Here is a 13,267-nt window from a genome sequence, read left to right as displayed (position 1 = left end):
CAATTAGGATTCTTCTAAGTTTTCACTTTAAAATTTCCATAATATTTACAGGTGAAATTAAGGTTTGTTATCACAGAGAAGGTTAACTTCTGTTAAGAATAGTACTGTAGGAACCCCTGCATGCAAAAACCAAAATCTTCTGGCATTTCAGTCGCTGAAGTTGTTCAGACCTTTCTGACACCATTTTTTCCTGGAATGTCAGAGAAGATGAAAATAACCAAAGTTCCTCCATTTTAAAAGAGTATTGCGTACTTTTAAATAAATAGAGTTTAAGACCTCCTAGTATTTCTACTTAGTCTAAAATAAAAATAACACAAGCTGTAGCTTTACTAGAGGCAATTCTTTTACACCTCTAACAAGAACCAGATCAAGGAAGAAATGCAAGTTTTTTACAAGTTTTTTTTCCTTCTCTGTTTACTGCTCCATTATACCACCAGTGTCCTAACAACTTCAGGGCAGCTAATTTGGTCATTCCAATTGACAAATGCTATGGGTTTTTCTGTGTCACTTCATTTTTAGGTACAACATTTCAGGAACATCAACAGTTATTAAACGGACAGTCGTTCAGTTGCTCTGCTTCCTCCACTTTCATCTTCCTTCTTTGTTCTTATTTAGGACTCTGTCTCAAGAGTAGGGGTCTTGGTTATTTTGAGTTTTGAAATTGGGATTTGTGTTTTGGGGTGGGTTTTTTGATGTTGGAGTTAGATATGTGCTATCCCTAGTATACTGCTTGCTATGACATTCTGGAGAGCTTTTTTTTACTCATTTCCCCCTACAGTGAAGTATTTAAATTACTTAGAATCCTTTATGTAAACACACTGGTCATGTGATATAGCTTCAGCAAGGGACCTCTGTGCAACCCATGTCAACCACACTTATTTTATGGTGAAGGAACTGAGAAGTGAAGGAAGCAGAACCTGTTTTTTACACTGTTTGCTGAAGGTTCAGGGACATTCACAGTACAACCACTATCCTGAAGGATGCTCCATACCAAAATGTTAATTTTATATACAGAAGATGCACAAAAATAGAATAGGAAACTATGTAAGAGGAAAGATACTTACTGTACAGTAGCTGTAATTCCTTGAGAAAATTGCTCAAGAGGCAAGGCTGAAATTTTTGCTGTGTGAACCTTCTCCATCTGGTTTGAGTAGCTCTACAGGAACCTCTGCTGGGATTCTTTACTATGAAGGCTGCAATGAAGGGTGAAAACAACAGCTAAAACCATGATGAGATTGGAAACTACTTGTAGGAATAGACCTATGCTACTGTAACAACGCATGTGTCACAGGATTAAGAAATGCAGCTTAAGTGTCAGTGGTACTTTAACTGTAGAAGAATAATCTCAGAAAGTCTATATTTAAGCCCCAGAAGTGTGTGCACTGCTAAATAAAATGAAGCAATATCTGTCCTGAAAAGTTAACATCATAGTAACAAAACATTGAGGGAGAACCTGAGAGGGAAGTAATACTGAAATTGTTGATATCATAAACCAAGAATTTTTAGGCAGGCTTCGAAAGAGTTTAAAATGATTGCACAGAATAACAAGTTGAATAAACGTAAGAACATAGAATTTCGTGCTCTTTACAGCAGTTTGCCTTTTTGATAATGCTATTTCTTGGAGCTGCAGTAGTTTAGAGTGTGTTTAAGCAATTGCTTGAAATTGAGTTGCTTATTCTATTGCATCTTACATATAACTGTGCATGCTTCAAGAACAATGCAACTGAAAGTAGAACGTGTTAAAGTAGTCCTTACCCTAACAAAATCCTAACAAAGTAGACAATTGGTTGCAGTTAAGAGTTAGACATTTTTATTGTACAGAATAAAACTTACATTTTTTTCTCTTGCAATGTTAAATTCACAGATGGCAAGTCTTCTGTCTCTTAGTAGTTCAATGGCACAAGTAGAATCCAAGAGCAGACCGTTCATATTATTATCTTAGCATGGTGAATAATGCTAACATTGCAAACATCAAAATCAACACTATAAAAGGAAGTATCTTCAGAAGATTTCAAGTACATGCTAGTTAAGTGTACAAAGCCTATGAAATAAGTTGTAGGAATGACTACTGAAAAGCATATCTGTATATCAAATTCAAAAGCTTTAACTATCAGAAAGACTGCCTTCCACATTTTGACAGCCCTCCATTTGGTTTATATAACACATTTATCTATGAATAATAAAATTGCAGAAATAAGTTCACATCTCTTTCAATTAAGTGGATTTATAGCTGGTAAGACATAAACCACTGATGGAGATAAATGAGAACTTGCTATGTCATTGTTTTTCATATTTAAAATTCAGAGATACTTTGAAATCAAATGCTTCTTCTTGACAATGATGTCACTAGACCTTTATAATGTCTGCTTGGCACTGTGAACTGCATTCTGTGTAAATCATGGTTCTTTCTCAAAGCGACAAGTACAATAGCCTGTATGCCTATTCATAAAGTGGATATGCATGTGTCTACTCTGTGAGGACTTTTTATTATGATGGTCTGTGGTGGGCACACCAATACTCTGCTTCCCTTTCTCTTGAATACCTGAGAAGACAGAGTCATTTTAATTCCTTTCAGTTACCAAGTAGTGATAGACCATTTCACATCTAAATTTTTCAAACAATTCAGGTACCAGTGACTGACTCCTCCCATGCCCTCTTTAAATATTACACCATTTCTGAGCCATCCAGCAAAGATACAGTACTTGATGAAGTGGTTCTACAATTATTTCTGTGATGAATTCAAGAACCAGCTGTTTAGCACAACCGTCTAGAGGCTTACTTTTGGAATCAGCCATCATGCAAATACACATAGTTTTAAGGAAATTATGCCCAGTAACTTTATTGTTTGAAGTCTGTAGTCTACATTTCCTGCTCTTCTCCTTCTCCTGTAACCTCAGAAGAACTCTGATATATTTGCATTTCTGCATGTGCTAAGACTGAGATGGCATTGCGTGTGCTCTACTGCATCCTGTGCATTGTATCTCTGTGCATTCCACAAGTGCCTGTTCTATGACAAAGAAAGAATCTAGAGGTAAAGTCAGGAATCCCAAGTGATAAAAACACTGCATTCTATTTTTCCCCTTCTTTATCATGACAAATTCCCACAGTGTTCCATAAATCTATTTTTCGGAATGCCTCACGTTGTCTACCTTTGCCTGGGATTTCTGTTTGCTTGCATTTTTAGCAATCCCTCCATGTAATTTTACTCTTGCTGACACGTGTGTTCTTGTTAGCTATATTTGTGCAATATTTATTGAACATAAGATTGATTTTATTTTAATGTTTCATACCTCTTTCACTCTTTAGACACAAAATAGTAAAAACTGTCTGGTAATGTTGAGATTTACAGCTTGTTCTCATTACCTTGTTCCTTTTGGCTTTTATAATGCATTCTTTTGCTCATTTCATAGCAAAGATACATAAAGATTTAAACACTGTAGAATCTTTTTTTCTGTCCTGGGTAATATTCTGAGGGATTTGTGTGTATAGATAGAAACATTTCTCCAGCCCTTTTAAACTAAGACTAAGTGATCTGACTGAGAGCTCTTGTGAAAATATTTTCCTGCACTTAGGACTTGAGCAGTACTCACGCTGATACAGGCTTGAAGCATGTGTGATATCCCCCTGACCTCAGTTACACGGAAATCCGGATCTCTCTGGGCTCAAAATCTTATACAATATAAATAAAGAGTAGTTCAATTTGATCAAAGAAATTACATGTATATAAAAGTAAAGGAGAAATTATAATCTTGGAATCCAAAGCTGTATTTTTCTCTGTCGCATGTCATTAATTTTTGGATTTTCTTTTTATATTAAAAAAAAAAAAAAGTTTCCACAATGACTTTCAGTATTGATTGGTAAATGAAAACATATGTAGAGCTAGATAATATAAATTTCTGATTTTAAATGTATTAAAACTTATAAAATATTTAGTGACAAAGAATCAAACCACTGAATAGCAAATTAGCTGTTATTCTCCTCATTGAAAACCTCAAATTTACAAAAGAATGATTCAAGGGGATAATAAAACAGCTTATTACATTGTAGAAAGAATGAGTTCTTCAAGAATATTAGTACTCCTCTTCAAATATAATATTCTCTTTGAAATTGCTGTCTCTTTATAAAAACTTTTTAATGAAATGTGAGTAAAACATAATGCATTGCTTGACAGTTTTAGATATTTTTGAAATACCATTATGGCATTACCTGCATACAATTTGTTTAATCTTAGAAATCAGCGTATGCAGGACAGCAAGGAGAGCAATTATTGTTGCCAGTAACTGGCCAACTCAGGTAGAAAAGTTCATATAGTTTAGCAATCAAACTTTGGTAAGTGTGTCCATATCAAATCAATAACTCACTACATTTTTAGCTGTGCTTCCTTGGAATCACACACTGGGGTTAGTGAACAACTATTAACTGTTTCAGATTTTAGTATCTTTTCAGTAGAATCCAATGTACCATAACTAAATTGAGTTTAACTTTGCTTTATTCATTGACATAAACACAATTTACTGCCAGTATCAGTATTTTTTATTTAAATTTCTGCCAATAATGTAAGGTGTATTAATATTTATTAACATATGAAATGCCGTGAATTAAGAGGCATGAGATCAGAAAAGGCATAATTGAAAACTAAAATTTTTTCTCTGACGCCTTTTTTGTTAAATCTTTTTTCCTCAGAAGAGGAGAAAATTTTGGGTGTTGGTTTGGGATTTTCTTCAGAGAAATTTACATTAGGATTTTTTTCCTAACAAAGTAGGTATAGAGAAGACTACAGAGAAGACTATAGTCTGTAGAAGACTAGAGAAGGCTAGACAGTAGCTCTGATAGCTTAGGGCATTTATCTGTGATTTGAGACATGTGGGTTGAAATAATTGTTTTGCCTGATCCATTGCATTTTGGAAATGAAGTAATTTCTGTTTGGAATTAGCAATATTTCTACCTAGTGTTTTGAATGCTGATATGAGCTTGTTGTATCCATGGTTTGAGTTAGTAAGATGCAGTGCATCAGAAATTTTTAGAAATTTTTTTCTATTGGTTTGTTGGTTGATTGGGTTTTTTTCCAAAACAGAATTGGAAGGGAGTGCTGGATGATCTTACCTGATTAATTTCAGAATTGTTTCAATACACTGATTTCAATAAAAAAGAAGGTAAAAGCTCATGATGGCTGTTCTTTCAATGCCACCTTAATTAATATGGGCAATCTGTTTTCAGGCTTGTGTTGGCATAATATTACTTTGGCCCTACAGGTGGAGGGAAGACTACAAACTGAAAGATTTTAGGAAAAATCTTTGGTACTTTTGCATACTGGAGATTTTGAAAAAAAAATCAGACACTGAGCTTGCTTGGCACATGAGGTTTTAGGGATGTTTGCTGTTTATAGTTTAGTTTTAAGAGGATGAATGTGCAGAAATAATATTGTCTAGTTTATGAAGCAAACTTTTAAAAGTAAATAAAGTAACATGTATTTATTTGAGTTTTTCACTAAAAAATAATGCTAGGAGTAGCGCATTTGCATCTCTTTATAGTTAGGTTTCCAATGCAAGCATTGACCCATATAAATATAAATCAATTCCATTCCCTATGATGGTTGTGATTAGGAAAGTAGGTTAGATACAGCAGTGAATGGAAAAAGAATGAGCAGTTAATGACATCATTAGGAGATCCTTGAAGTTGAAAGTGATAATGATCTAGTGGGGAATCTGCAAGCACTTGCTGAACGTGAATCATATATATATATACATTTATATAAATTTGTTGCCATGCAGAGATTCTGCATGAGATACTCCTGTAATGGAAAGACCAGTTTCCCAAGTGAGGTGTTCTGCATGGGCACCACTCCTGGAGCTCAAGGTAGGCGTGATTCTATGTGTCACTGTTAGTACAGGCATTTCCTAGAAGTGAAATCTCATAGATTACCCATCTTGAACTACAGTTGCTTCAAGATTAGTAATCATTTTTTGTCCTTGACTTTTAAAATGTCCAGAAACATTTTGTTGTCAAAGACTTGGCATATTAGTGCACTTGATAAGGCTCAGCTATGGCATCAAAATTGTTCTTCTTGTCCACACATTAACCTTAGAAGAGCGTTATTTCAGTCCTAGAAGACATCCCTGCTACATTTGTGGATATTTTGAATAAGATGTGAAAGTTAAAATAAAACTAACAGAAATCAGCTGCTTTTTTGGTAAGAATTATGTTTGAGTCCTGCAGAACTTAATGTTGACTTGTTAACTGGATTAGCTATAGAAATTTTACAAGCTTGATCAATTTAAATCTATTTTCAACTGTCATATGAAAGAATTTTGGAAGTTGCTCTTCCAAATAAAAAGTTAATCTAATAAATTAACCTATTGTATCACCTAAGATCTATTGGATTTTTATTATTTATTAGAATGGGATCAATAATTCATCTTCAGAAAGCTGCAGATACCTGTCTCATGTTGCATTGTGCATTTCTAGGCATGGATGCAGACACTGCAATTATCTCAACATCTGAACAGCTTCCTTCTTACACAAAATGGGTGTAGAAATGTTTTGGCTTTCTGAGGAGGAGTGCTAAGATTGGCTGTAAGCGTTCACTTTGTTTTCTTGCTGAATCTCAGTGTTACTTGGTCAGACTTGAGACCTTGTTTTAACTATGGCCCCTAGTAATTTAATTATCAGCCTCCTCAAAGTCTGCTGTGCTTTTTGGGACCCTAAAATTCCAGGATCTGTAGACATGCACCAGATAATCCTGTTCTGCTCCAGCAGGTCACTTTTGCCAAAACTTGTAAAAAAAAAATTCAGAAAGGTTTCTGACTGTATTATTTCTATCACGGGGAATTTCCCAGGCTCAGCTGAGGTTAGGAACTTAAATCCTTTGCTTGCCGCAGCCATCTTGTCTGGTGTAAATGACTGAAATGAGAATAAGAAACTACTCTTGTAGGAGATTTGGAAACTTCAGCACCAGGCAGTACTTTCCAGCTTATTTCTCAGTTCAAGGAAATCTCTAGAAAGGGTGAAAAATTCTGAGCTAATAGCTTATGCAGTAGAAAGAAAACTTCAAAATGTCTAACCATGAGAAATATGTACATCTGCTATAACTTTTCCTGATGATGAACTTTCTTATGATGTTAGTAATGGGAGCTCAAGCATGGACATTAGAGTTGTGTTTTACAGTTACCAGTTTTTGTGCTGGTTGTTTCTAGAGTGTGATACATTTTTTTTGAAGATCAGATTGTTAAACTAATGCATATGGAGAAAAAAATAGTGCTTTCATCTGTCTCTCAATAAAAACCACAATTAATAATCAAATTACTATTAAAGAATGCAATGAAACTTTTATTTGCATCTTAATCATTTGCAGAATGTTTCTTTGACTATGCAGTTATGCCTGTATGATGACTTGATATAAATATGCTAGAGCTGACTCGAGCTGTATGGGAAGAGAAAGCATTGTCTAACCAAAATTAACAACTCGATTGCAAAGCCTAATAGAGTTATGTTGTTGGGTCTTTTTCTATTAGAAGTTAGATTCTATTTACAGGCCAAAATTAGCAGTCCTAGTCATGCTATATAACCTTTTCCATCTCCAACAGTTATTTTTCTTTGCCATTTGACAGCTGTAGCCCACAAGGTGAGGGAAAATACTTCTGGCAAAAATGCTAAAATAAGAGATTCAGAAAGGTTTCACTTTGCAGCCTCTTCTTCTAAATAATATTTGCATATTCTGAATTGTACACAGGGTGTTTGATAGCAACATAATTAACTGGAACAGAGTATAACCTTTCTGTCTTGAAGTCATAGGGTGCATGTCCACTCTAACTGCAGGTGCCTTTGTACTGTTTGAGAAAAAGGAGTTTTCTCAAGTCTCTGCTGTAAGCAGCTGCTGAGCTCTGGCAGCTCAGTCAGTGCCTGAGAACATACTGGAGAGAAAGGTTGCTCCAGACTTGGACTACAGAGCAGCAAAGTGGGTAAGAGCCCTTGGTACCAAGCCATCCATGCATTGGTCCTTCCTTTTGTGCTCACAACCATAAGCAGGAGGTTGTCTGCTGATACGCTCTGGCTTTGAAAATAGTATCCTTTATTCAGAAGAGGATGATTTTAGGACTTCTTGGAACCATAAAGCTGGCTGTCTTGTAAACTGTGCACCAAATTTGACAGGCTACCTACTGTAGTTCTGTGCTAAAAGAGTGGATGGCAGATACTAGATCTATGTGAAAATTACTGCTGTTCCTTTCCTGTGCTTTCCCCTCGCTTTGGTTAGTAATTGCAGCAAAGGAAAGGTCAAAGTCACCCGAGAATGACTCAGGCAACCAAATAAACTGGATTCATTCTTTTGATTTCTTAAGTTCAGACTCACACATTATCAAAAGCTTTTTGTCAGATCTGAATTTAATGTCATGACATTTTAAGTTACATCATTCAGCTCCAGAGACAGCTCTCCTAGCTTTCTCTTCAACCTCCCTTTCAGGCTGTGATAGACGCTGATTACAGTCTCTTGTGTGTTGGAGGTGACAACTGCATACCTGGCAAGGCTGGCTCTCTCTCACAGGATTCTGAAAAATTGCAGATGGTTCTTGTCCCTTCAGAGGGACAGAGTTTATTCAGTGACAAATCAAATCAAATGATTCTGTTTGTTTAAGTCATTGCAGGCAGCTTACCCTGAACTATTTCCTGCTATTTGAGTACGTACACTCAGATGTCTGCAATACCTTTTGTTTCTGGTGTCTCTGTCATCACAGCCCTCTTACCATCAGAAACTTCAAGGAGAAAGCAAAATCAAAGCTACTGTCAGGCTGTTCTGGCTTCTTCTGCTTCAGTTAATCTCATCTTTCTCGTTCCCTACCTCAAGGTGTGATTACTGCCTTCATAAATGCAGTGGTTCCTCCAAGAGACCTTGTTACTCTACAGGACTGAGGAGACTCAATTTATGCATTGCCATGTCCTCCCAGTCCTCTCTCACTGTTCCATGTCAGTGATGACTGATCACTTGTCTTTGAATTGGATACTACACAGGCAGCTTGGGAACCCAGGACATGTGGGAAATAAAGGAGACGAGCTTTCATATCTAGATATCCTTAATACTGTTAATATCTCTTCCAGAGCTCAGAACACTGAGAAGTCAACCGATGAGTCATAACTACTGTCATACTGTGATATCTTAAATTGAGAAGCAGGATGGAGAAAAGATCCTTTGCTCTCTGCTGAAAAGCTGTTGGTTTATTGGGTGATGTCTCAGGTTTAGGCTCTCAATAGTCTGCTTCACCAGCAGCATGGAGCATGTGGACAAACAGCCTGAGCTCATTTCAGATCATTAGTAGAGAATAAGGGAGGATGTTTCTTTAGACATTTTTAAAAAACAAGTATATTTTCAGGGGCAGCTCCTTCCATGAGATATGCTAACATAGAGAGGAAGACTTGACACTGTAACTTACATAATTTATGTCTATAATGTTATAGCTAATAATCTTGGATCCTAACAAGTCTCACACATAAATGGCAATACTGACAGTAGAAAGCAATTGACTAGATATAATGAGCTGGCTATAGTGAAATAAATTCCTTTGTTCCACCAGATCTAAGTCCATGCTTTAGTTCTTGATTTCTCTCATATTAGACTCCCTGCTTGGCCTGGAAGAATTTAGATTGTCCCTGAGCTTGGACTGTGTTTAGTTAACAGAAACCTCTGCTCACTAGCACTCTAGTGAGATTCTTCTCCATTCCAGTTTTCTTCAACTACATTAGGCTTTATGAGCATGTTTCCTTTCACCCCATATCTTATTGCTGAGTAGTTCTTCATGTCCTTTTTTTGTTCTGCTAGTAATGTTAAAATTATTGCAGCTTTTTTTTCCCTCTTCCTCCAGACTTCACAATTTCAGGGTGGAGAAATCTGAGAACATCAAGAGGAGTTTGTCATTTTACATACAAGGTCAAATCTTTCAGATGCTGCCCTAAATCTTTTCATTTAATTGCTAAAGATCCAAGCTATGTTTGTAAAGGAGCTGTTAAGCTGGACAAAATTCTGTATTATTCATTACCATTTATGTCATGATCTATTTCCAAATAATCACCCTACAGAGCTGAAGCTGTGTTAGCATTCTTGCCCAAGAATTGTTCCTTCCTAAGTATATTCAGACAAACCATCTGGATTTCTGCTCCCCTCAAGTAACCAGTATGTCATCTGGGGCCAATACTGTGTTGGGCAAAAGGGTGTCAAGGTTTGTGTTTGTATGAAGAGCTCCAAGATCTTCCTCTAATTTATTGTGCCTTTATGGCATTTGGTATCACCTAAATATGGAATAAGTATATGTAATATAATAAATAATAATATGTAGACTATTACTCAGAGTAGAGAAAGTTATTACCAATAGCTGAAGTCCTTTCAGATACAGTAGTCTTGCACTACATCCCTCCTTCCCTTTTTTTTTGCAGGTCAGTGTTTCTCTTAAACTCCATGCTCAGAGAAACTTTGTACCTAGAAGTGTGTTCCAACCTGAATCCAAACATGTCAAGGCGGGGGAAAGGGCTTGGAAGTTCCCTTATGTTAATGGCAGGACACAAAGAGCTTTTGGCCCCAAATGCCTGTGTTCCACCAGCCTTTAAAATTAGAGCACCTGTAAGGAGTACATACGGTAAACTCAGGGTATTGATAGAAACAGGTTTCATGTTTTAAATATCCTGCATTTTATATCTTGCATGAATGTTTTAACCTCTCTAAAATGCTTCACCACTGACTGCTGCCATTTACTCTAGTTGAACACCCTAGGTCAGGCTGACACCGTTGTGACTGCAAGAAGCAAGCAAGTAACAGAGCCTGCTTATGGTCACCATAACTGCTCATATGTAGTTATGGAAAAAATGTCAGTCATTTAATGAAATAAGTTGACTTGACTTTAGCTCATTTCTGCTTCTTTTCCTCCTCTCTTCACGATGATGTAGCCAGAATCTGTAACTGTACATCTTAAGAAGACCAAACTGCTTCTGTAGAGGTTTAGTATGAAGTGTTTTTGTGGCACACAGCTAAGCATCTTGGAAATTTTAATTCTACACCAGTCATGCCTGTCAATGGTTACTGCAATGGCACTGTGGTCAAAGTTATTTACAATATAAAGCACACATCATCTGTATTCTGCTTGTTCCTCATCGTAAGCAGTTTTTTGTATTTATTCATATCAATACTTACCGGCAAGCATATGAGAATGGCATCCTAGACACCTGTGTGTTAGAGAAATCCGGGGTTAACTGGGAGGTTAACTCATGTCCTTCTCCTGCATATCTCTGAGAACTGAAAGGGAGCAAAAACATAAAGACTATTTCTTTGACCTAACCGTAAGTCACAGACAAGTCAACAAAGTGTTACAACCGTACATACCAAAGGCCATTGAAAGACTGCCTGATCTTCTGCTTTTGTCCAACACTAGAGGGAAAATATCAGCTGAAACAATGGCTTTTTGTTTTTTATGAATTTTGTATCTATATATTTTTGGCACAGATGAAATAAATGGGAGAAATGTAGATGGCAAATTGAAATGAAGCAATTGTTATCTACATACAGAAAAAAAAATTGTTGTCTATGGTGAAGGTTGGAATTGTTATCATGTCTCTCTTTCTGGCAGCCAGCTGATTTTGCAGTATCGTTTCTATCAAAGAATAATATATCAACTTGAAATCTTGAGAAATATTGTTTCACAGTCCTTTAAGATAAGTTAGTGTAGGTGACAATGCAATTGGTAGTGTAACTGATTGTTTAAAATCTGACTTTTTCTACTTCACTGTAATTTTAATAAAGAATACATCAGAAATGTTTACTGTTAAAAGTAGAGGTAAACTATCTGCTTGTTGTCTGGGAAACCATATACAAGAATCAGAACAGAATTGAAAAAACAAACTTTGACTTCCAGATTTTTTTGCCAGTTGGGAAAATAGTGATAGTGGAATCCTAAGGATACAATAAAATAATGAAGAAAGTAAGGTTGATGATTTGTCAGCTCTATTTTAACTTTTAACTTTGCATGCAGCACAAAAGTCAGCATGAAGTTGGCTAAACAGACATTTTGGCAAGTGAAGTTAGTTACATAACATCCTTAGTTGGCTTTTTTATCTTTGCCCCTCATAGATCCTTTTTTAATATTACCTTTTAAACAAAACATAAATATTTGTGTTAATGGTTTTCTGCATTCAGAATTAGGTTAGAAGTATTTAATTACTCTAAAAAATAGTTTCAAGTGAGATTACTTAGTTATTATTGAATAGTTTTATTATGTCCAAGCGCTTTTCTTTCTTTCCCCCATTTAATCTAAAGTTTACATGTTTTAGGCAGTATTTTAAAGCTGTTGTCTGATCTTCTCTCAGAAATAAACCGCCATTTATTCCAGATAGAGCAAGAAGGATATTTAAAAGTAGAAAAGTAGTAGCTGTAATTGCATTTTGTTTTCTAAAATTTGATTTTATTTTGAAATGTTAGCTCAGTTGTTTAAATTTATCTTTTTTTCTTGTTTCTTTATCCATAGAAGGCCTAGGATGTTTCCTTGGGTGCTGACTGTGCCTCTCCAAGCAGTGGAAGAAATAAGATCAGTTACTATTTTCTCTCATATTTTTGCACATTAGTTCTCCCTCCACCTTCTTTACAGTCCTTGTAACATGTTTTTCCGGAAATAGGTCAGATTTTTTTGAGGAATCAGCACATTAGATAGATACTTAAAAAAGAATGAATACTCTCTAACAGTTTCAGCAAAATAGTTTTTTTCTTTTTCATACTGCACTCTGAAGTTGTACATACTCTTTGTACAATAAAGAGGAAGGGGTTTTAGATAATAAGAAATCAACCTGGGAGGATAAAATACAGGAAGGCATTCAAGTATCTCCCCAAAACAGATTGAGATTTCTCAGTTGTGAAAAAATTTTCTGATACAAGACAGTGATCAAACTGCCCCTCAGCACTGAGAAAGATTTTAAAGTCTTAAAATAGCTTTAATTTAAAAAGCTAGAGGTTATTTTATTTCTATTTGAGTGAAACTGAAAAGGTATCTAAAGTTTGAGGATCTATTGTTCTGAAAATCAATTGGGTTTGTTTGTATTTCTGAACTTACAATTCTTTAAGCCAAAGTGTTGATGGAAAAGGTTGAAATAGCATATGTTGAGTGTTATTTGATTGCCACAGCTATGCTTGGTCACATACATTTCACTGTGCTCCTGATACTTTTGAGAAACTGTATCCCATCTTGAGACGAAATGCCATCAACCACTGCAAGTTACAAAGCCTACTACAAAGCACTACACA

Source organism: Strix aluco, chromosome 3 (genome assembly GCF_031877795.1).
Source record: "Strix aluco isolate bStrAlu1 chromosome 3, bStrAlu1.hap1, whole genome shotgun sequence".
Lineage (NCBI taxonomy): Eukaryota > Metazoa > Chordata > Aves > Strigiformes > Strigidae > Strix > Strix aluco.
Note: the sequence above shows the minus strand (reverse complement) of the source record.